Here is a 26,962-nt window from a genome sequence, read left to right as displayed (position 1 = left end):
TAGAGCTACTCACACACCTAGTCAGTCATGGGAATAATCAATCACACTTTCATTTACTCACCTGTACAGTTATACACACACCACCTTACTTATTTAAACATATACTAACACATACTTACACTCTAATACAATAACTAATACAAGCTTACACTGATCCATACAGCCACTCTCACAATCACTCACTTTCACATATAGTCATTTATATACTCCAACACTCACATATACTGCCTTTCACATATGCAGTTACTCACACATGTACCACTGAGGCATCCATTCACTCACCAACATACCCATACACACACTCACCCATCCATACAGCTCTTCAGAGATACACTCTTGAACCTATACACCCAGTGAATCATCCACTCACACATTTATGGACAGTTACACCCAACCCCACCTACCCACACAGACACTCAGGCACCCATAGAGATACTCAAACAACTAATCAATAACCCATATAGATCCTCATTTAGGTACTCACCAACCCATGGAACCGCTTACACACCAACAGACAAACTAAACTGTGTGAATGTCTATATTAGTCACTAACACATGCATTTAGTAAGACATAATTAATCACTCACTTATACAGTCAGTCACGCACCTACTAAATCATCCATCCTGACTCTTATACACCCATTCATTCTTCAATACACCTTGGCATATATATAAAACATATTTACATTTTATAGAAACACATAGTCACTGGATGATGTCATCAGTGATGTCATCAGTGATGTCATTTGAGATGTCATCAGTGATGTCATCAGTGATGTCACTGACCATGTCATGAATGATGTAATATGTGACATCATCAGCAGTGCATTGCAGCGGCACGATTTATAGTTAGCTCAACTAACTATAACGGGGGAATTTCTATGGTTTTGTATGAGTGAAATATCCAACTAACTATAACGTCCCTGAAACCTATGGTTTTTTTCAGTGAAAATATATATAAAAAAACATAGGTTTCAGGCACGTTATAGTTAGGAATTAGCATTTAAAAAACCTTAGAAATTCACTAAAAAAAAACATAGGTTTCAGGGGCGTTATAGTTATCTGGACTTTTCACTCTTACAAAACCATTGAAATTCCCCCGTTATAGTTAGTTCAGCTAATGACATCACTGATGACATCTCAAATGACATCACTGATGACATCACTGATGAGATCATCCAGTGAATGTGTGTTTTTCTGAAAACTACGTATGTTTTATATATGCATATCTCAAGGTCGATGGAAGAATAAATGGGTATATAAGTATCTAAATGGATGATTTGTTTTTGAAAAATTGATTGTATAACTGACTGATTAAGTGTATCTTAGTGAATACATGGCTTAGTGAGTAATGTTTAAATATGTAAATATCTGTATCAGTCTCTCATAAGTGGCTGCATGGGTTGGTGAGTAGCTACATGAGTGTCTATATAGGTTATTAGTTGGTTTTTTGAGTATCAGTATGAGTGTCTGAGTGTCTGTATGGTTCAGTGGGGGGTATTACGTAGTGCATAGGTGCATGAATGAGTGACTCACTGTTTGTATGTGTTGAAGACAGCATGTGTGCAGGACTGTATGGGTGGATGAGTGTGGGCATGGGTATGTTAGTGAGTGAATGACTGTCTCAATAGTGTCTTTATGAGTAACTACACATGTTTTAAACTAGTATATGTGACTATTGGTGTAAATAAGTGAGAATATGTGAGAGTGAGAGATTGAAAGAGTTCCTGTATGAATAAGCATGTGTTTCTATAAGTGATTGTTTAAAAGACTAAGTATGTGTAAGGTTCTGTAGAAGTAAGTGTGGTGGTGTGTGTGTATAACTGTATATGCAAGTAAATGGATGTTTGATTCTTTATTAGCATGAGTGACTATGTGTGTGAGTAACTCTATGGATGAGTGGCGTTGTGTAACAGGATGTATAGGTGTATGAGTACATATGATGAGTGAGTACATGTATGAGTGACTGTATAGGACTGTTGGTGAATGAGTGGATGTGTATGTGGATCTTAGAATTACTGAATAGGTTGTTGTAACTGGTATTGGTATGTCCATTGTTTTGAAACTTTTAGTTTCTATATTTGAATGTGTGTATCAAAGGTTATATTAGGGGGAGAGGAGATATGCCACTCTATCACAAGGATGATGTCATCAGTGATGTCATTTGAGATGTCATCAGTGATGTCATGAGTGATGTCACTGACCATGTCATGAGTGATGTAATATGTGATGTCATCAGCAGTGCATTGCGGGCGCGCAAGTTATAGTTAGCTGAACTAACTATAATGGGGGAATTTCAATGGTTTTGTACGAGTGAAAAGTCCAGCTAACCATAACGCCCCTGAAACCTATGGTTTTTTCAGTGAATTTCTAAGGTTTTTTAAATGCTATTTCCTAACTATAACGTGCCTGAAACCTATGGTTTTTTCAGTGAATTTAAAAGGTTTTTTAAATGCTAATTTCTAACTATGCCTACAGAGATAGGACATGTGAAGAAAGAAGAAAGAACGCACAGAAAGAAAAAAAGAAATGCAGAAAGAAGCAACAGAAGTCCTCAAAGACGAAGAAAAGTGCAGGAAGAAGGATAACGTGCAGAAAGAACAAACAGAAGAGCAGAAAGAAGCCTTGTTGCAAAATCATCCTGTACCCTCAACTTTTTCAGACAGATACTGGTGGTAACTGAGTCTGACTAACCAGTCTTAGAGCCAGTGCTATGTTAAAAGACACTCAGAATACAGTGAGAACACCTACATACACTAGGGAACACTATGCGTTGGGGTCCCCCTGTGATTAGCATGACCTCCTCTGTCAGCCCCTGGTATATAATAGGGCAGGGGATTAAAACTACCTCTTAAAACACGCCACAGGGCGTGTTTGCACACGTCACCTCAGGCCCCATCCCCTCCCTTCCCCACTGTGTAAACACGCCCTGTAGCCATTTTAAGTTGGGAGATTAAGTTCCCTTAAATCCTGAGGGTCTCTAGGGTCCAACTAGACCACTAGGTACCTCCAGTAAGCGCCACAGAGCTGCGTTGTAGAGAGATGTGAAAAGGGGCACGGCCTAGACTACCTCTCTGCAACACAGCGCAGTGGCGCTTACTGGAAGCACCTGGTGGGCTAGTTGGCCCCCAGGGTCCCTCAGTATTGAAGGCGAATTATTTCCCCAACTTAAAACGCGCCACAGGGCTTGTTTGCACACGTTAACTCAGGCCCCGTCCCCTCCCTTCACCACTGTGTAAAAACACCCAGTGGCCCTTTTTAGTTGGGAGATTAAGTTCACTTGAATCGTGAGGGTCCCTAGGGTCCAACTAGCCCACTAGGCACCTCCAGTAAGCGCCACAGAGCTGCGTTGCAGAGAGGTGTAAAAAGTGGCACGGCATGGACCACCTCTCTGCAACGCAGCTCAGTGGCGCTTCCTGGAAGCACCTGGTGGGCTAGTTTGCCCCCAGGGGCCCTCAGGATTGAAGGGGAATTATTTCCCCAACTTAATACGCGCCATATGGCGTGTTTGCACACATCACCTCAGGCCCGTCCCCTCCCTTCCCCACTGTGTAAACACGCCCTGTGGCCCTTTTTCAAGTTGGGAGATTAAGTCCCCTTGAATCCTGAGGGTCCCTTGGGGCAAAATAGCCCAGTAGGTATGTCCAGTAAGCGCCATTGTAGAAAGGTGTAAAAAGGGGCACGGCCTGCACCACCTCTCCGCAACGCAGAGCAGTGGAGCTTACTGGAAGCACCTGGTGGGCTAGTTGGCCCCCAGGGTCCCTCAGGATTGAAAGGGAATTATTTCCCCAACTTAAAACGCGCCACAGGGCGTGTTTGCACACGTCACCTCAGGCCCCGTCCCCTCCCTTCACCACTGTGTAGACGCGCCCTGTGGCCGTTCTAAGCTGAGAGATTAAGTCCCCTTGAATCCTTTGGGTTCCTAGGCTCAAACTAGCCCACTAGGTACCTCCAGTAAGCGCCACAGAGCTGCGTTGCATAGAGGTGTAAAAAGGGGCGTGGCCTCAGAACACATGTCTGCAACGCAGCTCCCTGGCGCATACTGGAGATACCTGTTGGGCTAGTTGGCCCTCAGGGACCCTCAGTATTGAAGGAGAATTAATTGACCAACTTGCACCTGGCCAGGGGGCGTGTTTGCAGAGTGCTGCAAGGAGGGGGCGTGGCCTCCGGCGCGATGCCAGTCTTTTTTTAAGAAGGAGGGCTCTGTGGCCCCCCTTCTTATTGGCCCTGGGTACCCCATCCCCCAGAGCCTGCACCCTAATTTTTTTTGTTGAAAAAAATTAATTTGGCCCTCCCAATCCCTTAATCGGCCCCGGGGACCCCAACCCCCGGGTCATGGGCTTTTTTTTTTATTCTTTAGGAGGGGGGCTGCGTTGTCCCCCTCCTCAGGCCACTTATGGCCCCGGGGCCGGCCTTTGTTTTTTATTATTTAAAAAAAATATATATTTATAGAAACACCTAGGACATGCTGGACAAACCGTATGTCCCTATCACCATGACGATTTGCATGATATTCATTAAAAGGCGACTATGCATACAATGAATCAACGTGGAATGTATTTACACCACTAGTGAAGCTCTGACGTGTCTGACGCCCTACCGTGCCTAATCCCGGCACCCCCGCCGGTGGGTACTCTCTAAGTAGACACCCTTGTCGTTTATTTATACAAACATGGGTAGCTATTAACGGGCACATTTAATACACACGCACACCAAGCCATTCAAAAGGGGATTTGACAAAAATCCGACCGAACTATGCAAGAAACCCCCCTCATGGTTAATAAAACACACATCCACCGCCGGATGTGTAATACTTTTTATTTTACTCTCTGGAAAGGAGATGAACCTCACTTGAGAGTCACAGCGTGCTCCTGGCTGAGCCCAATGCTGTGTTACACCCACCAGTGCCCGCCGAGTGCCACACACCTCTGTGTTGTATTCCACCAGCTAGTGTGTATGCTATGACACTCTCTAGCCCATGTGCACTGTAACACCACCCAGTGAATATGTTTTGCCACACTTGCCTTCGCACGGGTTATATTGCTCCATCTAACGTGCCTTCCTCGATGCCTATGTTATAACGCACAGCGCTATACCATACATATTACAATCTGGGATCCATATCTTTGTCACAGTGCATATGCAACATTACACTCCCCAGCACATATTTTATATTACAACTTTAGAGACTAGTTAGGTTACACAACACTGCCCTGTGCATATTACACTCCAAGGCGCATATCGCATAGCACGCGCTAGTGTCTGCGCTATCTGGCGCTCTCCAATGAATCTGTCATTGCGCACAATGTATTGCATATTATATTTCACGCCCCGGTTCATCTTATATCACACTTTTTGGTGCATAGTTTATACCATATACTATATCTCGTTTTCATTTTTAATCGTGCTCTCAGGACTATGTTCTATATAACACAGCGTCCACCTACCCTTTTCACGAGCATTACATTTTGCGATGGGGGTGGAGGGTCAGGGGGTGTTTCTGCCAAGTGAGCCCAGAGTCACAGTCACAAACGTCCTCTTCTTCCTGAATAAAAGTGAGATTATGCTGCACACTTGTTCATATTTTAAGTAGTTTGCACAGACACACATTTTAAAAACAATAAAGTTCCTAATACCCACCTTCTCTGAACAGTTAGCTTGCTGCCCCATCCACCTCCTCCCTATCCTCTGTTGTCTAAATTCATGGACTAGCCTCCTCCCTCCTGCCATGCATGGTCTGATGTGCTGCCACTGCCCTCCATTTAGCATGATGTACCAGTCCACTCCTCCTGCCCTCCATTGCCCAATTCTATGGCCCATCATTGACCTCCTTCTTAGCCTCTGTGCTTAGCTTGCTGCCCCTATTCTCCTTCCCCCTGCCCTCCGATGTCTTTGTGCATGCCCCTACTCCATCCTTTTTGCCCACCATGTTCCATGGACCTGCCACTCCTATCCACTCTGAGTGTTCTGTTGAGCTGCCACTCCCCTCCCACCTGCCTAGGATTGTCAGATGAGTGTAACCTGTCCCTGCCACCTCCACCCTGCCCTTCCACATGCCATGCCCCTATCCCCTTCCTCCTGTCCTCAATGGTCCATTTTACTGTCACACCCTTCTGCCCTCCCTGGTCTGTTGTGCTGCAACTGCTCCTCCTGCCTGCCCCGCACAGTCTGTTGTGAGGCCCCTTCCCTGAACTCTCTGGTCTGTGCCCAGGTCCTGACCCTCCCTTCTATCCTCCATGGTCCTTTGTGCATGCCCCTGCACCCTCCTTCTTGCCCATCATAGCCACAAATTGTGCTGTCACTAACCCTCCTGCTTGCCGTGCATGGTCTTCTGTGCTGCCATGGCCCCTCCCACCTTCCCTGTGTGGTCAGCTAGCTGCCCCTGACCCCCTCCCACCTTCCCTCCATGGTCTGTGTGTATGCCATCATAGTCTCATTGTTGCTCTCCATGGGTGTCTTGTTTCTAGTGCCCATCCTGCCTGACCTCCATGGTCATCTTGCTGCTCCCACTCTGCCCCCTTGCCCCCAGCCCTCTGTTTCCATGTGAAGACCCCTATTCCCTCCCTCCTGGCTTGTCTGTCCTATTGTAATGCCCCTGATCCATCCCTCCTGCCCTTTATGGTCTGTTAAGCTGCTGCTTTCTCTCTTGTCTGTCCATTATGGTCAGCTAGCTACCATTGCCTCTTTCCCCTCTGTTCTCTGTTGTCCATGTGCATGGTCCTGTCCCCTCCCTATTGCTTTCTATGGATTGTTGTGCTGCACTCCCGTCCCGCATGCCCTGTGTGGTGTATTGTGCTGCTGCGAACCCTGATGCCTGCCCTGTAGGGTCAGTTTGTTGCACCTCTCCATGTCCCTCCCGTCCTCTGTTATCCGAGTCCATGTCCCTACCCCAATTCCTCCTGCCTACCATGATCCAATAAACCATACTTGCGAACATTTTGAACTTGGTAAGAGGGAGATTTTGAAAAAAAACTGGGGTATTGATTTTCCCCTTTGAGTTACATTGAAAAAGAGGAGATTGTAGACAGGAGACAGATCAAATAAAGCCCATTTGAGCTTAAAAACATTGGACGTTTCCTGGCTGAAACGGTTCTGTTGGCCTGTATGGTTGTACTACCACTGCCGTTTCCTTCTGCCCACAATGGTCTATTATAATGCCACAGCCTCTCTTGCCAGTCCTGTATTGTTGGTTTGTTGCCCCTACCCCCCTTTCCACTGCCCTCCATAGTCTGTTGTGCTGCCACTGCCCTTCCTGCCTGCCCAGTGTGTTCAAATTGTTGCCTCTGCACTCTCCTACCTGCAACAATTTTCAGAGTCAGTGCCCCTGGCCTCTGCCTCTCAACAGTATCCCAATGAACAACTAGATTGCTAACATTCTATATTTATTACAAAAGTGTGGAACGCCTGACATCATCTTGATGTATTCAAAACTGTAATACCTAGAGCATTTCTTTTAGAAATTACATATATGAGAGGGTCTTATTTGCATCAAATTTATGGTTAGTGCTCTAAAAAACTAAAATGGAGACATATTTTCTGAGTTCTCAAATAGCGACAAAGAACTCCTAAATTATTTGTAATCTTTGTTTTTTTATCCAGTTGACCACTTGATTAAATGTTGCACCTAGGGGAGAGGAAGTGGTGTTACTTCCAGAGCTGCAGACTTTGCAACTGGGGAACCAGGTTGGAGTTTCTGCTTCAGCTCAACATTCTGTGATTCTGGTCAAATCACTTAATCTCCCCATGTCTACAACCAAAATGAATGTTATCTTGTGTGATGTAACCAATGCTCATGTAAAACACTCCAATACCTGACAAGTCTGCACTATATAAAACTGCAAATACACAAAAATTACGTGTTTTGCACACTTCTGTCATTGGGCTACTCGTGGGCTACATCTGGGTGATATTTGTGCTGCATTTGGGCTCTTTTGTCTCTGGTGGCCATCTTGGGAGATTTATTTGTTATGAAGTTTCCTAATTTCCTCATTTACTGCAGTCTCCTCAGTAGGAAATGCTTTCTGTTTTTTACTTTGATTCCATCAAGAATGTATTCTGATATGTCACACATTTGCCATAAATTCTGAATGTTAGCACTCTAGTTGCTCATTAGATCACTGTAGTAAAGCTACTGCTCACCACGGAAGTCTGCTGCTGGTGTTAAAAGTACATGTTTCAGTCTGCATATCAGTATTTTTTAATGAAATAGAAGAGGATTTGAGAAGTCACTCAAAATGTGCCCTAATTTTTCTTTCTTCAGCACTTATCATAATTTCTATGGCAAAATGAACCCCCTCATTGTGTTCCTTTTTAAATTAAATGTTTTAAGTGTTACCAGTTTATTCCAATCAAGATGGCTTCAGGGGTGCCATACTTTTGTCATAAGTAAGACAGTAAGCATCCTAGTTGTTCTTAAGAACACTCTGGGACATTCTGTCATTGGGCTATACTTGGGCTACATCTGGGGGATATTTGGGCTACATTTGGGCTCTTTTTTCTCTGGTGGCCATCTTGGGAGATTTATTTGTTATGAAGTTTCCTAATTTCCTCATTTACTGCAGTCTCCTCAGTAGGAAATACTTTCAGTTTTTTATTTTGGTTCCATCAAGAAGGCATTCAGATGTGTCCCACATTTGCCATAAATTCTGAATGTTAGCACTCTAGTTGCTCATTAGATAACTGTAGTAAAGCTACTGCTCACCAGGGAAGTCTGCTGCTGGTATTCAAAGTGCATATTTCAGTCTGCATGTCAGAATTTTTTTATGAAATAGAAGAGGATTTGAGAAGTCAAAATGTGCCCTAATTTTTCTTTCTGCAGCACTAATCATAATTTATATGGCAAGATGAACCCACTCATTTTGTTCCTTTGTAAATTAAATGTTTTAAGTGTTACCGCTTTATTCTAATCAAGATGGCTTCAGGTGTGCCATACTTTTGTCATAAGTAACACTGTTAGCGCTCTAGTTGTTTGTTAGAACACTCTGGGACATTCTGTCATTGGGCTATACTTGGGCTACATCTGGGTGATATTTGGGCTACATTTGGGCTCTTTTGTCTCTGGTGGCCATCTTGGGAGATTTATTTGTTATGAAGTTTCCTAATTTCCTCATTTACTGCAGTCTCCTCAGTAGGAAATACTTTCAGTTTTTTACTTTGGTTCCATCAAGAAGGCATTCAGATGTGTCACACATTTGCCATAAATTCTGCATGTTAGCACTCTAGTTGCTCATTAGATCACTGTAGTAAAGCTACTGCTCACCAGGGAAGTCTGCTGCTGGTATTCAAAGTGCATGTTTCAATCTGCATGTCAGAATTTTTTTATGAAATAGAAGAGGATTTGAGAAGTCAAAATGTGCCCTAATTTTTCTTTCTGCAGCACTAATCATACTTTCTATGGCAAAATGAACCCCCTCATTTTGTTCCTTTTTAAATTAAATGTTTTAAGAGTTACCACTTTATTCCAATCAAGATAGCTTCAGGTGTGCAATACATTTGTCATAAGTAGGACTGTTAGCGCTCTAGTTGTTCTTTAGAACACTCTGGAAAGCTGCAGTAGAACACAAAGGAATCAACTGACAGTCTCTGCCCTTGTTGGATGTACATGTTTTACTGAGAATGTCAGACTTCATTCTCACATGACTGAGAAAGATAATGTGAATTTGCAGAAAATATGCTCTCAGTTTAGCTTATAGATCACCTTCCAAACCTCTGTGGGAAAAGCATGAGAAAATAGTTTTCTCTCAAACATAATTCATGATATCACAGCAAAAGGCATTTATACATGGTAAAATCACCTTAGAACACACCACAATTCCGAAAATGAGTATGGTACCATCAACAAATGATTTACTATGTAACTAAAGTCTTAAAACCTTCTATTAACTGCGATGCTTTTTAATGAGGTGCTATCATGTATATTGGTCCCAAGATGACTGCCAACACTTCTTGTAAGAAGTACTGACAGCCAATCAGATCTCATGATGAGATGTGTGGTTAGGCTCCGCCCAGATATATCTATCTTTTTAACTCTAATTTTTTCAGGAACTACTGAATGGATTTACATCAATTAAGCAGAAGGCACGAGTCTGAACTGAGGACTACCTCTTTGCCAATTTTTTCTCGGCCCCCGCTTGACAAATCACCGTGAAATTTTCAGGATACGAGCAGACCGGAGCGGTCCAAAAGTTTGTAAAATTTCGCGAAGATTTGTCAATCGGCGCCAACGTTATTCCAAATAGAATGTTGCGAATTTCCAATGGTAAATAGATCCTACTTACAACTACCTACTGGCGACTGCCAGTAGGTAATATATATATATATATATATATATATATATATTACACAGCAGCTTGTGACACACTCCCGTTTTCGCACGGAAATCACTAGTACAGACCCACTTGTGCAGCATTATTTTTTATTTTTCACTCCTCATATGTCAGGACGCGTTTCGGCCGTCCAAGCGGCCTTGATCACCTGATCGCACGTCACTGATAGATCCGTTTTTAAAGTGCAAGTGCATGGATCAACAATAGACATAGAAAACATACTCTGTTTTCCTTATTTTAAATCACTCTAAATCGACCATCCATGATCATATTATAATTTAAAATGAGAACATTTATAATTGCATAATGCACATGTATGCCTATAGTGTAACTCACAAAATTAAAGCCTAAATGCATTGGTACTTACACATAGTATGCATGTCTAAGTGAGTTATCTTATGGCAAATGTATAATGAGAGTATCATTCATTGTCTAAAATTACATTTAAGTTGATTCATTGCAAAATTTTCCTAACAAAATTTATACCTTTTTTCTTTTATAAAGTGCTCACCGAAATAAAGTGCTATAGTTACATCCTTTTAAAGTATACATAATACTAAAAAATAGATATACTATGATACAATTAAAACCATGAAATCTGTAACATTACAACAAACAATCAGGGACATGAGATTGGAAGAGAATACTTTCTAGAGGGATAACATATGTGCGTTGTGATTTGTCTATGGGGGATCTGATGAAATACCAATCAACCATGTTGTGTTAAAATTAATTCAATAAAACCATATATATAAATATATTATTCACAACCTCTCACCTGGGAAAGGATTGAGTCGCACTCCTTACGGTAACCACTTTTATTAATTTAAAGCGCTGGCAGTTCCTAATGCATTTCGGTCAGACTATGACCTTCTTCTGAGGATAGCCACGGCATCAGCAGACTTGCAAAGCACCAACAAACAAATGCTTTTATTTCCGGTGTTTGCCCCCTGGTGGGCGCCTCGGTAGGCTCACATTGAAGTATGCTGGTATTTGTGGTGCAAAGCCGGTCCGCAGTTATTTCCCTCCGGTGGGTGATGCCGAAAATGTTTATGCTGTCTTTTCCTTTTGTCACCTTCGCTCCCTCGCACACCAAATTCATGTGCTGGAGTCCTTTCCAAAGTCCAGTCTTTGGCGGCACCTTCTGCCCTAAACTGCTTTCGCCTTCTTCATACTGGAGTCCAAATTCGGCCAGTCATGGCGATCCTTGTCCGGTGGTGCGTTACTCACAGCTGGACCAAGCTGTTAAATATTATTCACAACCTCTCACCTGGGAAAGGATTGAGTCGCACTCCTTAAGGTAACCACTTTTATTAATTTAAAGCGCTGGCAGTTCCTAATGCATTTCGGTCAGACTATGACCTTCTTCTGAGGATAGCCACGGCATCAGCAGGCTTGCAAAGCACCAACAAACAAATGCTTTTATTTCCGGTGTTTGCCCCCTGGTGGGCGCCTCGGTAGGCTCACATTGAAGTATGCTAGTATTTGTGGTGCAAAGCCGGTCCGCAGTTATTTCCCTCCGGTGGGTGATGCCGAAAATGTTTATGCTGTCTTTTCCTTTTGTCACCTTCGCTCCCTCGCACACCAAATTCATGTGCTGGAGTCCTTTCCAAAGTCCAGTCTTTGGCGGCACCTTCTGCCCTAAACTGCTTTCGCCTTCTTCACACTGGAGTCCAAATTCGGGCAGTCATGGCGCTCCTTGTCCGGTGGTGCGTTACTCACAGCTGGACCAAGCTGTTAAATATTCACAACCTCTCACCTGGGAAAGGATTGAGTCGCACTCCTTAAGATAACCACTTTTATTAATTTAAAGCGCTGGCAGTTCCTAATGCATTTCGGTCAGACTATGACCTTCTTCTGAGGATAGCCACGGCATCAGCAGACTTGCAAAGCACCAACAAACAAATGCTTTTATTTCCGGTGTTTGCCCCCTGGTGGGCGCATCGATAGGCTCACATTGAAGTATGCTGGTATTTGTGGTGCAAAGCCGATCCGTAGTTATTTCCCTCCGGTGGGTGATGCCGAAAATGCTTATGCTGTCTTTTCCTTTTGTCACCTTCGCTCCCTCGCACACCAAATCCATGTGCTGGAGTCCTTTCCAAAGTCCAGTCTTTGGCGGAGCCTTCTGCCCTTGACTGCTTTTGCCTTCTTCACACTGGAGTCCAAATTCGGGCAGTCATTGCGCTCCTTGTCCGGTGGTGCGTTACTCACATATATACATATATACATTCACTCACAAAGCTTTATTTCGACAGTTTGTCATAAAAGCACAACAATACAACACATAACAATCAATAAATAACACATATACAATTACAAGGTAAAAAGTTATTAAATTCCATGACTGTCTAATATCTAAAAAAATTAAGAAGAGTACATTACTGTAACAACTGTTTTCTTACAGATCTTATCCTCCAAGCCCAGCCCAAAAATTTAGCCAAGCAACAGGCATAGAAGGGACGGGCGTCTGAACGTAATATGCGTAAAGCTTCCAGACAGGATCTTGTGCCTAGACACCTACATAAGGGCTTTAACCATCTCGACCTGGGCACAGAATAAGCATAGCACTCAAATAACAAATGGGCTGTAGACTCGACCCTAGAATCACAAAAGGGGCAATAGGGTATAGTTTGGTATGGAGGTTTCCAAGTAGACGTGAACAGACCTAATGGAAGAACGCCCACCCTAAATTTAAAGTATAATGCTCTGTCACCCGGGTTAAGGATTGAATCCAAGTAGGGTTCTCTGCAAGGGATCTCCTTAACCAAGAAAAACTGGGCGACAGATTTACAATGGTTAGGGTTACACAACCTCTCATTATCCACCCAGAGCCAATAGATCTTCTTAAGCAATTGTTTTGAGGGTGCTGTTCTATTTGCCCAGGCATCTCCTAATCCCAGGTCCAAAAGGAGACGCTTAACCTCCCTGAGCCAGGTAACCTTATGCCAGCCAGATAAGGATAGAATTTCGCTAAGGGCATCTGCATAACTACTCAGTTCAGGGACATTCCATATCCTGGCCCATAATAAGAGAGGACGTAGCCTAGCTTGCTCACAAATTGGGCGTGTGCCTGCGTCTAACAAAAGAGGAATAGTAGGGGTGCTATGGGGTAACCTCATAAGATCTTTGTGGAAATTATTTTCGAGGTATGTCAAGGTGTCAACACTCTGTATACCCCACAGTTCAGCACCATACAATGCTGCACTCACCACCCTTGCCCTATAGATATCAAGCAGTGCCCCTATAGGTTTTAAAGCTGAGGCACGATGTTCCTTGAGCAGGGCCCCTGAAACTCTCTTGTGTGTCAGAAACACCTTCTGATGGTGCGCCTTCCAACTCATATTGGCACACAAACGAATACCAAGGTAGTCAAATTCATTGACTCTATCCAAAGGAACAGAGTCCAAGGTAGGGGGAACAACCGTTTTCCTGGGAGGATTAAGAACGAGGAATTTGGTCTTGCTTATGTTTATAGACAGGCCCTTGGTATCACAAAAGGCCTTAAAGCTAGAAAGCAACTTTTGGATACCTACTGGTGACTTGGAAATTAGGAGGGTATCATCCGCAAACAGGAGCGTAGGAACTTTCCTACCAGCCAAGGATGGTGCATCTGACGGCTGTTGAAGCAGATGCTCCACCACTCCGTTAACGTATAGAGAAAACAGAGTGGGGGCGAGCACGCAACCCTGGCGGACGCCCCTGTCTACGGAGATACGAGATGTTTTATCCCCCTGGGTACCCCATCTAATCTGGGCAAAGTTGCATTCATGAAACTTTATAAGCAAGGCCAGCAAATAGGGAGGTATGCCCAACCTATCTAAGACATTCCATAGTTGGGCTCGAGGGACCAGGTCGAAGGCAGTTCGCAAGTCTATAAAGACCAAGTACAAGCTGCCCCCACCCAGCACAACCACCTTCCAGTAAATCATTAAAAGACGGAACGTCTGCTCGATAGTACCCATCCCAGATCTGAAACCTGCCTGGAAATCTGACAACACCTGGTTTTCTTCAACCCACTGCAGGATCCTACCTAGAACCACTTTGCCCGCAACCTTTTGCGTTGAATCAAGCAGGCTAATAGGGCGATAGTTAGCTGGGTCGTCCCGACTGCCTTTCTTAAAAATGGGGACGACCTCAGCACCACTCCATGAGTCAGGAAGAGAACCACCCAACACCGCCTCATTCAGAAGAGCGGCAATTAATCTACTCCACAATGATGGATATTTCTTCAACAAGTCCCCCGGAATTCCATCGGGACCAGCAGCCTTACTAGAAACAATACGACTGATTGCCCCTTCAACTTCCTCTATGCTGAAGGGGGAGGCATTGGTAGAAATCTCAGGTGGTAGGCTGGCATGAAGGCCCGTTTTAAGGATGGGTACCCCACTTTGAACGGAGTACAATTTGGAAAAGTGGGCAAACCAGAGATCGCCAGAAATATTACAAGTGAACTGCGAATCAAGGGGTTTGTCCCTGGCTCTTAGCAGATCCCAGAACCCTTTGGAGTCTTTTCTGGTACTTGCCTCCGCTAAATCCCACCAAAAGCTAAAGTCATGGGCCTCCTTCGCCTCTGCCACAACTTTTTTATAGAGATTCCTCGCCAATCTGATGGTGCCTGGATCCTTGTTTTTAACTGCGGTAATAAGTTCCCCCTTGGCAACCCGACATTTTGAAGAATACCATTTATTTCTTGCCCTGGGAGCACCCTTCACAGAAACCTTTGCGCTGGATTGAGGTATAATAAACAAATCGCTTAGCACCACAATGGTTTCTGTGAATAAAGGTAAAACAGATTGGCTGGAGACACCCAGGGCATCCAGGCGCTGCCCTGCCGCTAACATTGCGGTCCCTGCCTGTGCCATCCTTCCCTCATCCGCTTCTACTTTAGCCCATTTTAGGCGCCTACCACAGGCCGAGGGGACAAGCTCATGGGAGGTTTTCCACTTGTAGGGAATCTTATTTTGACTTCCCACCTGCCAGGGCGGAATCAATGATAAGGAGAGAGGATTGTGGTCACTATCACAAGACGCAATGACCTCCATATCATAATGGAATGCCCACAAATTATAATTCAGCACAACATAGTCTATTCTGGAGGTACGGCCTATCCGGTTGTAAGTGTGCGCACCCAGGATATCCGATTTAGATCGGCCGTTAGTTGGTCTTAAGTCATGTTCCATACAGAGCGCGTTGATGTCTACCGCACTCTGGGTCCACTTGGGAATCGGATCTAGGGTCAGGATGGGAATACCTCTCCTTGTGTCCTCATCCCAAGTATCCAGTATATCCTCCACAGCCAATGGCTCAAAACAGCAATTAAAGTCGCCTGCCAGAAGAACATAAGAGTCGATACTGCAGGCGGCTAAATCGCTGCCCAGACCTGTAGAGGATAATGTGGATGACCCGCCCCTGGCCCCCCTTAGATAAAGGTTAAAGACTTCCAACTTCCTACCCCCTGGGCATAGAATGGTTATCCTCTGGAGATCAGGAGAATGCGTGGGCTTTTGAGTGACACTTAGACCTAGAGCAATGTTAACCCATATGAGAAGGCCACCTGACGGGCGACCTTTACCTCCATTTTGGTGGGAAGCTGGAACAAAGTAAGTCGTGAAGCCCACTCTATGCCTAGGCTCAAGACACCAGGTTTCCTGCAAAAGACAGATGTTGTAGGGGGCCAGAAAGGCATTCCATTCTGGAATTTCGAAGTTACGGGCGAGCCCTGCCACATTCCAACATATGATCTTTATCAAGGGGTCGGCAGAGGTAGTCTGTCTTGGAGGGTCATCTAATGTGGCCAATTTAATCACAGGACCTGCCCCCCCCGCAGCAGATCTATTTGGCCTAGATAATGGCTCAATCTGATGGTAATAGGGAGCCATTGTTACATCAGTCAGCTTCCTAGCTAAAGGAACATGCTGGATTGAGATCGTGGGAAACGGGCAAGGTAGGGCCAGTTGGTCCATTACAGGTTGAGAATCAGAAGAATACAGCGTAATCGAGGCCGCCTCCATAGATGGAACAGACAGCATTCCCTCTGAAGTTGGTGGGCTAACAGCCGAGGGTTCGGTCACACAAGGAGAGGAAGATGGTTCATTATGCCCTAGTACCAGTGGTAAAGGATCCTGGGGAACAGGTTGACATGCCAGTCAATCAACCTCCTCAAGCCCAGTAAACCGATTAGAAGTGGAAAAGACATTCCAATTTATGGGGAAAACTTGGGATTTTTTGGGGTGGCTCCTCCAGTTGCGGTGGTGTACTAGAGACCAGTCCTCATCACGTGTAGATCTAAGACACGGTGGATAAAAGAAGGACAAAGGCCTAGGTATAACGAGAGAACCTTCGCCAATGGGCCAGGAACAGATGTGGTGTACCATGAAAGGATCTTCAAAGGTCACCACTATGCAATCCCCGGCGCTAGATTTCCTTGAGGGGCCCACCCAGGGGGTTCTACGTACCATTAAAATTCTACTTCTCTGACCATTAGGGATTGGTCTATTCGCATTGAGCCAATGGATTGTCTTATTCTTCAGAGACCAATGGTTCTCGTATTGGCCATTTCCTAACTGGGGGACATTCGTCAGCACAACCACATAATCATTAGCCTCTGGAGGGAGATCGATAAAACCCCCTCTAAAGTTATTCTTAGCAGGAGGGCTCTTGGTTGATTGGAGCACCGCTTCCCTAGGAGGGGGTCTATGCAACACACCTATATTAGGTTTAACTACTGGTTGGGGGGTGGGACATTTAGGAGCTTTAGGTATAGAGGCGGTTGAGCTATGATGCCCAGCCGCAGGCCCCGATGTAGGCACCGATCGTGCGATAACTGGTAAAGGAGGGGAAGGTTGTGGAACTTGAGGGATCATATCATGGGGAAGAGGCTCAGCAACAGGAAAACCCTGGTTTTCTAGACTTCTCAGACCGAGAGTGGCCAGAGCAATAATGCTCTTTTCCATCTCAAGTAAATGGTTCTCAATGCGTGAGAGTCTAAGATCAAGAGGAGAAAGAAGTTTCTTAAGGGTTTCCCAAACTAAACTTATAAATTCCCCTTCGTTCCTGTCCCCACTCTCAACATGTATGCCCTCTTCTCCTGCCTCAATAACCAAGGAGGTGGTCAAGGAAGCAGGAGCTGGCTCATCTTTAACCCCCTCAAAATGTGAATGTTCCCCGGTCACACCCCCTCCTATAGGATTTGAGACCGGAGCACTAGTCGCATTCAGATGTTCAGTAATCACAATTTTGGCCTTCTTACGACGGTAAGCAGACCGAGAGGAGCATTTTCTTTTAGCTTGATGGGCTCTACTAAGAGTGTGCCTAGAGGAGAACATTGCCGAGGTAGGATTATTAGAACCAGTATCTTGCTTGAGAGGGGTTATGGACAGGTTCGCAGCACTATCCTGAATCAGTGGCTCCAATGTGGGGGGTAGTACAGAGAAAGCCGGAGTGTGGTGGACATCAACATGTGTAACTACACAATGGGGGATAGCTGGACGTGGCGGGGTAACCGCTGTGGCTATATTGCCCAGGGAAGATTTTTTCGACAAATCGATTACCTGGGACAATCTCCTAGCGGACGCCAATTCCAGGGAAACACGAGTCTGGAGTTTGGAAATTTCATGGTCTATAGCTGTATTGGTACGAGTAATAAAATCGTCCATAGGACCATTGATAGGAAGACCACCAATTGGGGCCTTGCTCCGTGTTAACCTGCTAGACATAGCTCAACAACCAACAGGGGCAACCCCCAACCTTACTGTGTGGATATGATAATAATAAATTGTATAACAATTACACTCGCACAGACTAGTTTGAACAATACAAAAGGGGGTAGCCCAGACCAGACCTCACAGACCTCGAACGGCCTCAAACGGCCCGCTCTTTGCCCGGTCTTCGCCCCGGGGTACGCCCCGCACGCGTCCCGCTTACGCGTAGGCGGGGAGACAGTTATAGTAATCGAGGAGGGAGTGGCCGGGAAGAGCCAGCAGCTGCAGCAAATAATCAGCAAGGCAGTAGGGCTGCTGGTACTCGCAGTCCCGGGGACCCGTGTGGAAGAAGAAAGTCACCACTCCCGCACTTCTCCGCCCAACAGATACCTCCGGTGAGTTGAATGCTGGTAACAAAGTTCGTGGACCAAGACAGATTCCGAGCGGCTCCCGCGAAGCGGGGGCCGCGAGGCGCTTTATAGTGGGAGGGAGGGGCCGGGAAGAGCCAGCAGCTGCAGCAAATAATCAGCAAGGCAGTAGGGCTGCTGGTACTCGCAGTCCCGGGGACCCGTGTGGAAGAAGAAAGTCACCACTCCCGCACTTCTCCGCCCAACAGATACCTCCGGTGAGTTGAATGCTGGTAACAAAGTTCGTGGACCAAGACAGATTCCGAGCGGCTCCCGCGAAGCGGGGGCCGCGAGGCACTTTATAGTGGGAGGGAGGGGCCGGGAAGAGCCAGCAGCTGCAGCAAATAATCAGCAAGGCAGTAGGGCTGCTGGTACTCGCAGTCCCGGGGACCCGTGTGGAAGAAGAAAGTCACCACTCCCGCACTTCTCCGCCCAACAGATACCTCCGGTGAGTTGAATGCTGGTAACAAAGTTCGTGGACCAAGACAGATTCCGAGCGGTCGCCAGTAGGTAGTTATAGTTAGGACCTATTTTCCATAGGAAATCTGCAACATTCTATTCCCTATAAGTCTGGGGCCGGTGGACAAATCTTTGCGAAATTTTCCAAACTTTTGGCCAGCTCCGGTCCGCTCCTATCCTGAAAATTTCACGGTGATTCGTCAAGCAGGGGCTGATAAAAAAGGGGGGTCCCAAAACGCGTTTTCCCTATGCATTTTCCCATAGGACCTGTTGACGCAGCTACAGCCCGAACTGCTGAACGGAATTACACCAAATTTGGCAAAGAGGTAGTCCTCAGATCAGGCTCATGCCTTTTGCTTAAATGGTGTAAATCCGTTCAGTAGTTCCTGAGAAAATTAGAGTTAAAAGTACATATATATCTATGGCCTCGGAGGATCCGCGCACCCTCCCCGCACCCTAAGCGCACACTCTGCGAACCGTGCACGCATCCTCCCGATCACGCGCTGAATGCTAATTGGCTGTCGAGTGTCTGTCTACATTCGAACCCAGGAACTGTTGGCAGCCATTTTGTGCCTCTGTAGAATCGAGGCTGAAGAAGTAAGGGGAATAAGTGTTTAAAACATATAAAGGGGGCAGGGTAGAAGTACTCTGACCCTCTAGTGTTGCTCGGGGGGTCCCAGAAGGACCCCCTGGGGCCCCCTTTTTAAAAACAAAAAAAAATCGGCGGAATGCGCACAGGGTGCGCTGATCCGGACGAAAAAATTTAAAAAACCCGAAGCGCGGGCATCCGCGCTTCGTTAATAATTAGCCCCTGGGTGGGCCAAATCCCGGGGGCAAAATGGTTATACATTAAGAGGGGGAGGGGGGCTGCGTGGCCCCCCTCCTGGAGCCCTCGAGGGCCCTGGGGAGGCCACCCCAGGACACTGTTGTTTGCTATCAGAGGGCGAGAGTCTCCCGCCCTCCCATAGCAAACTTTGTTAGGATTTTGAAAGAGAGAGCAGGTCCTGCTCCCTTTCAAAATCCAAACGATATTGCTTTTCCACACGGGGAGCTGCATGTCAGCAGCTCTCCATGTGGAAAAGCAATGCCGGCACCCGAAGGACGCGGGGAGCCGGCTGGGACCATGGGGGCGTTGGGGCGTTGCGGCTCCCCCCACGGTCTCCAACATTTTTTTATAAGCCCAGGGGGGTGGGGTCCCGGGGATAATAAAAATTAGTGATAGGGGCTATTTTTTTTTTATACGGTAAAATTAGGAGTCGCGCATCCTAACGCGTTGGGTGCACGGTTCCTCTCAAATTGGGTGCGCGGATAAACATCTGGCTTAGGTGTTTTGTTCTTGAGTGGCTCTAAAAAGAGCCGTTGTGTTCATTGAGAGTTTTTGGTACTTATAAGTAAGTACCTATACAGAGTCTAAAGTTGTTGAGGAAGACTCTGTTTCCTTCATCAGTAAAGTGTACTCCATCTCTCCTATATATCTCTTACATATGAAAGCGCAGATTGTTATTGTAAATGGACCCCATTCTATAGTCTCGGAGAAAAGCAGAAACAGATTTATTCACATGTTTCCTAGCTTTCTCAATCTGTGGACAAAAATGATTGGACCAGTTCCACTTCTGCCTTTGGCATATGTTAGAATACACAAAGGCAGTTTTGGGAAAAAGTGAAAACAATTCTGCAAAGGTGTCCTTCATAAGCATTTCCAGACCTACCCCAGTCAAAGTGCCTAGGTCATTGCCACCACAGTGCACTATTATGAGGTCTGGGTGTTGGATATACATAAAGGTTTTTACCAATGGCATCAATTGGTGCCACTTTAACCCTCTCTGTCCAATCCATTTAAAGTCTACATTTGGCAAACCTAGGTCTTTGTGAATGCCTTTGTTTTCTGCATACATTTGGCTCCAGAAAATATAGCTGTGTCCCACAATCCACACTCTAAGCATCTTGAATGGAGGTCTGGATGCACTCAGAGGGTCTCTGTAAATGAAATGGCAGTTTGAAAAGTACGATTTTTCTAAAATGGTGGCTAAGATGCAGTTTTGAAAAAAGAGAAGAAATCATTGGTTGTTTGACAACCTTCTACACTGAAAAGTAGGGCGCATGATTCTTATTGGTTAACAAAAAGTGCGTGAAAGAAACATTATATATGATAAGCTGATATGTTGAAAAGTCAAGCACACTTGCTGTTTTGATTAGCAACATTGTGTGCTGAACTTGTGACCTGTGTGCTCAGTTCGGTGTTCCATGACCTGTTGCTATGGTAGCAGGCAGAAGGCAGAATGGGGGTAGGGTTCAAATTTATGTAATGTGGAAAGGGTTGAAATGTTTAACCAATAGAAATGTGTGTTTGCTTTTGAATTTATGTGGGAAGAAATGTGATTTGATGTTTACATGTATATGTGTGGAAAATGAGAGCGAAGCTTTGCCATTCTTTGGTTTTGCTGACAGGTGCACAGTGCAGAGATTCTGTATAAGAAAATCTGGTGTGTGACTGATATCTGGTGTGTGACTGATTTACTTCTTAATCTACAAAACAACTTGAAAGGTGAGTTATTTAATTGTGAGGGGATGTATGTAGACTATTTTGATTTTAATCAGACTAATGTATTTCTCCTGCTAAAGTTTAGGGAGTACTTTTTTTGTCTACAATCTTATTGACAGTGTGTGTGCATGCAGAAACCATTCTGTGATAAGCATTTGTGTTTTTCATCTGTTTGCAGACAGATAACTGTGCTGTTTTTATATTTTGGTACAATTAGAAATCAGTCATTGTTTATGAATTTGCAAAATTAATCATGTTTGAACACTAAAATGTAGTACTCGTAGATTAGGAAATGTGTTTTGGTAAACTCCTAGGGATAGTGTTGTTTGTCTAGAATCACACTGTGAGTCTGTGTGCATTTGGGAACCACTGTGAGAGAAGCATTTGGGAACATCATGTATTTGCTGACAGATAAATGTTTTAAAACCAGCCATGTTGTCAAGTTTTAGTAGCATTAGAAGCCAGTCTTTGCATATGCATTAATAAAATTAGTCAGGCTTTGACACTAAAGTGCAGTACTTAAATATGTAGATTGCGTGCAGTACCCTTACCTCTTCTAGACTAGTGAATGAGTTTTGGTAAACTCCTAGGATAGTGTTGCTTGTCTAAAATCACACTGTGAGTCTGTGTGCATTTGGGTAAGGATTGTGAGAGAAGTATTTGCTAACATTATGTATTTGCTGACAGATAAGTGTTTTAAAGCCTGTCATGTTGTCAAGTTTTAGTAGCATTAAAAGCCAGTCATGGCTTATGCCTTGATTAAATGAGTCAGGCATTGACACTAAAGTGGAGTCCTGAAATATGTAGATTGTGTGCAGTCCCCTTACCCTTTCCATAGTAGTGAATGCGTTTTTGTAAACTCCTAGGGATAGTGTTGCTTGTATAGAATCACACTGTGAGTCTGTGTGCATTTGGAAACCAATGTGAGAGAAGCATTTGGGAACATCATGTATTTGCGAACAGATAACTGTTTTAAAACCTGCCATGTTGTCAAGTTTTAGTAGCATTAGAAGCTAGTCTTTGCTTATGCTTTGATAAAATGAGTTAGGCTTTAACACTAAAGTGCAGTACTTAAATATGTAGATTGTGTGTAGTCCCCTTACCCCTTGCACAGTAGTGAATGAGTTTTGGTAAACTCTTAGGAATAGTGTTGCTTGTCTAGAATCACACTGTGAGTCTGTGTGCATTTGGGAACCACTGTGAGAGAAGCATTTGGTAACATCATGTATTTGCTGACACATAACTGTTTTAAAACCTGTCATGTTGTCAAGTTTTAGTAGGATTAGAAGCCAGTGTTTGCTTATGGATTGATAAAATGAGTCAGGCTTTGACACTAAAGTGCAGTACTTAAATATGTAGATTGCGTACAGTACTCTTACGCCTTCTACACTACTGAATGAGTTTTGGTAAACTCCGATGATAGTGTTGCTTGCCTAAAACCACACTGTGAGTCTGTGTGCATTTGGGTAAGGATTGTGAGACATGGATTTGGTAACATCGTGTATTTGCTGACAGATAACTGTTTTAAAACCTGTCTTGTTGTCAAGTTTTAGTAGCATTCGAAGCCAGTCTTTGCTTATGCTTTGATTAAATGAGTCAGGCATTGACACTAAAGTGGAGTCCTGAAATATGTAGATTGTGTGCAGTCCCCTTACCTCTTACATAGTAGTGAATGAGTTTTGGTAAACTCCTAGGGATAGTGTTGCTTGTCTAGAATCACACTGTGAGTCTGTGTGCATTTGGGAACCATTGTGAGAGAAGCATTTGGGAACATCGTGTATTTGCTGACAGATAACTGTTTTAAAACCTGTCATGTTGTCAAGTTTTAGTAGCATTAGAAGCCAGTCATTGCTTATGCATTGATAAAATGAGTCAGGGTTTGACATTAAAGTGCAGTACTGAAATATGTAGATTGTGTGCAGTCCCCTTACTCCTTCCAGAGTAGTGAATGTGTTTTGGTAATGTCCAAGGGATAGTGTTGCTTGTCTAGAATCACACTGTGAATCTGTGTGCATTTGGGAACCACTGTGAGAGAAGCATTTGAGTACTTCACATATTTGCATACACATAACTGCTTAAAAACCTTTCCTGTTCTCAAGTTTTGGTAGAATTAGAAGCCAGTCATTGCTTATGTATTCACCCAGGAACTCTCCTTGCAATACTGTAAACATTCAGTTAATATCCAAGTAGTAATGGAGTGAGGCAGGCCTTAGCCCTTGAATTGTCACTCCCCTTGCACTCCTATACTGATCCATTCAGCACCATGTACTAATCCATTTACTGCGCCAAAACCCAACCACTTATAAATTCACCCAGGCACTCTGCTTGCAGAGCTCTAATCATTCAGTCAGTACCCAAGTCCTCTTGCAGTGACCAGGCCATAGCACATGGACTGCTTCAAACCCCTATCCACTATGCATGCAGTCCTCTAACCATCTACACACTTGTCTTTCATACCTGCAATTCCCCTGTCAGTATTCATACACTCCCAGCAAACACCCTGTCACTCCCCTTGCACTCCTCTAGTGACCCATTTAGCACCATGTACTAATCCATTCTCTGTGCGAAAACCCAACCAGTCAGTACCCAAGTACTCATGCACTGAGCCAGGCCTTAGAACATGGACTGCTTCAAAACCCTATCCACTATGCAGGCAGTCCTCTAACCACCTACACACTTGTCTTTCACACCTTCAATTCCCCAGTCAGTATTCATACAGTTCCAGCAAACACCCTGTCACTCCCCTTATAGTTCTCTAGCGACTCATTAATCACCATGTAGTAATCCATTTACTGCGCCAAAACCCAACCACTTATAAATTCACCCAGGCACTCTCCTTGCTGTACTCTAATCATTCAGTCAGTACCCAAGTCCACATGCAGGGACCAGGCCTTACCACATGGACTGCTTCAAACCCCAATCCACTATGCTTGCAGTCCTCTAACCTATTACACACTTGTCTTTCACATCTTTAATTCCACAGTAAGTATTCATACACTTCAAGCAAACACTCTGTTACTCCCCATGTACTCCTCTAGTGACCCATTCAGTAGCATATACTAAACCATTCACTTTGCCAAAACCCAAACACTTATACATTCACTCAGGCACTCTCTTTTTAGTACTCTTATCATTCAGTCAGTATCCAAGTGCTAATGCAGCGAGCCAGGCCTTACAACATGGACTGCTTGAAACCCCTATGCAGTATGCATACAGGCCTCTAGTCACCTACACATTTGTCTTTCACTTCTTTAATTAACTCGTCAGTTTCTATATACTTCAATAAACATCTTGTCACTCATCTTGCACTTACCATGTACTAATCTTTTTACTGTGGCAAAACTGAAAAACTTAACAGTTTTACCCAGGCACTCTTCTAGCAGTAGTCTAATGATTCAGTCAGTTTCCAGGTACTCATGTAGTGAACCATGCATTACCACATAGAGGGTTACAAATGTCTATGCAGTATGCATGCAGTCTTGTAACACACTATACACTTGTCCTTAACAGCTTCAATTGCCCAGTCAGTATCCATGTACTTTCAGAAAACATCCTGTCACTCCCCTTGCAGTGTTCCAGTGACCTATTCAGCACCATGTAGTAATGCATTCACTGTGCCAAAACTGAAACACTTGTAAATTCACCCAGGTACGCTTCTTGCAATAGTCTAATCATTCAGTCAGTACCTAAGTACTAATGGAGTGAGGCAGGCCTTAGCACATGGATTGATTCAAATGTGTTTCCAGTAGGCCTGGGCAAAAATTTCGTTCCGTTCGCGGAAATTGCGATAATTTGACATTTTTGCGTTCCGCGGAGAGCGCGAAAATGTCAAAAATTCCGGTTTCCGCAGCTTGGCGATAATTTGTTTCTTGCTCGCGCTGTAAAATGATACATTCTCGCGCGCGCGCGATCGCCTTACCTGAATCCCTGCGTTCGCCGACAAGTTTTCTTGATCCGGTCGCGTTCTCCATGAGATGTTGTATTGTTTTTAGCCATTTGCGCTGTCTCGCGACAGTTCGCGCCCGCAGTGACGTCATGCGTCGCGCGATCACGTCTTTCTTCTCGCGATCATGCACCGCGAGAACAACTCAAAACAAGATGGCCGCGCCCGCAAGCAGCCACATGGGTAAGTTGGCGACCCGCAACCATGCAGAAAATCGCGCGAACATGCCGGAAAAAAACTTCCGCATCTTCGCGATATTTCTGCTTGTTTGCGATAATTTTAAACATTCTCGCGATAATTTGCGAAGGTTAATTCCGCAAATTCCGCCCACCCCTAGTTTCCAGTATGCATGGAGGCCTGTAAGTACCAACACAATTGCCTTTGAGACGTTCAATTTCTCTGTCAGTATCTATAAACTGCAATAAACACTCTGTCACATTAATTGCACACCTCCACTGACACATTTGGCAGTAAGTACTAACCTATTCACTGCACTAGAATCCAAAATCTTAAAAAGATTCACTGAGTCACTTTTTTTTGTAGTACTCTAATGATTCAGTCAGTAGTTAGGTAGTTATGCAGTGATCCAAGTGTTACTCTATGGACTGTTTCAAACGGATGTATGTTGTTACAACGCACACTTTTACAACGCATGCACTTACAACGCATTTTTTACAACGCAACATACACTACAACGCATTCCATTACAACGCAGGACACTACAACGCATTTTTAAAAACTACCTTTACATCGCATTCCATTATATCGCATACTACCTTTACAACGCATACCATTACAACGCATAATATTACATTGCATTTAAGGTAAGTATTGGATAGTATAGGGGTAAAAATTACTATTCTTACTCCAGGGGGTGCAACAGTAGGGTAAGTGTTGGATAGTATAGGGGTAAAAATTACTATTCTAACTCCAGGGGGTGCAACAGTAGGGCAAGTGTTGGATAGTATAGGGGTAAAAATTACTATTTCTAACTCCAGGGGGTGCAACAGTAGGGTAAGTGTTGGATAGTATAGGGGTAAACATTACTATTCTAACTCCAGGGGGTGCAACAGTAGGGCAAGTGTTGGATAGTATAGGGGTAAAAATTACTATTCTAACTCCAGGGGGTGCAACAGTAGGGCAAGTGTTGGATAGTATAGGGGTAACAATTACTATTCTAACTCCAGGGAGTGCTACAGTAGGGCAAGTGTTGGATAGTATAGGGGTAAAAATTACTATTCTAACTCCAGGGGGTGCAACAGTAGGGCAAGTGTTGGACAGTATAGGGGTAAAAATTACTATTCTAACTCCAGGGGGTGCAACAGTAGGGCAAGTGTTGGATAGTATAGGGGTAAAAATTACTATTCTAACTCCAGGGGGTGCAACAGTAGGGCAAGTGTTGGATAGTATAGGGCTAAAAATTACTATTCTAACTCCAGGGGGTGCAACAGTAGGGAAAGTGTTGGATAGTATAGGGCTAAAAATTACTATTCTAACTCCAGGGGGTGCAACAGTAGGGCAAGTGTTGGATAGTATAGGGGTAAAAATTACTATTCTAACTCCAGGGGGTGCAACAGTAGGGTAAG

Source organism: Triturus cristatus, chromosome 6 (assembly GCF_964204655.1).
Source record: "Triturus cristatus chromosome 6, aTriCri1.1, whole genome shotgun sequence".
In the NCBI taxonomy this organism is placed as follows: Eukaryota; Metazoa; Chordata; class Amphibia; order Caudata; family Salamandridae; genus Triturus; species Triturus cristatus.
The sequence above is the reverse complement of the archived record's forward strand: the minus strand, read 5'-3'. Positions refer to the sequence as shown.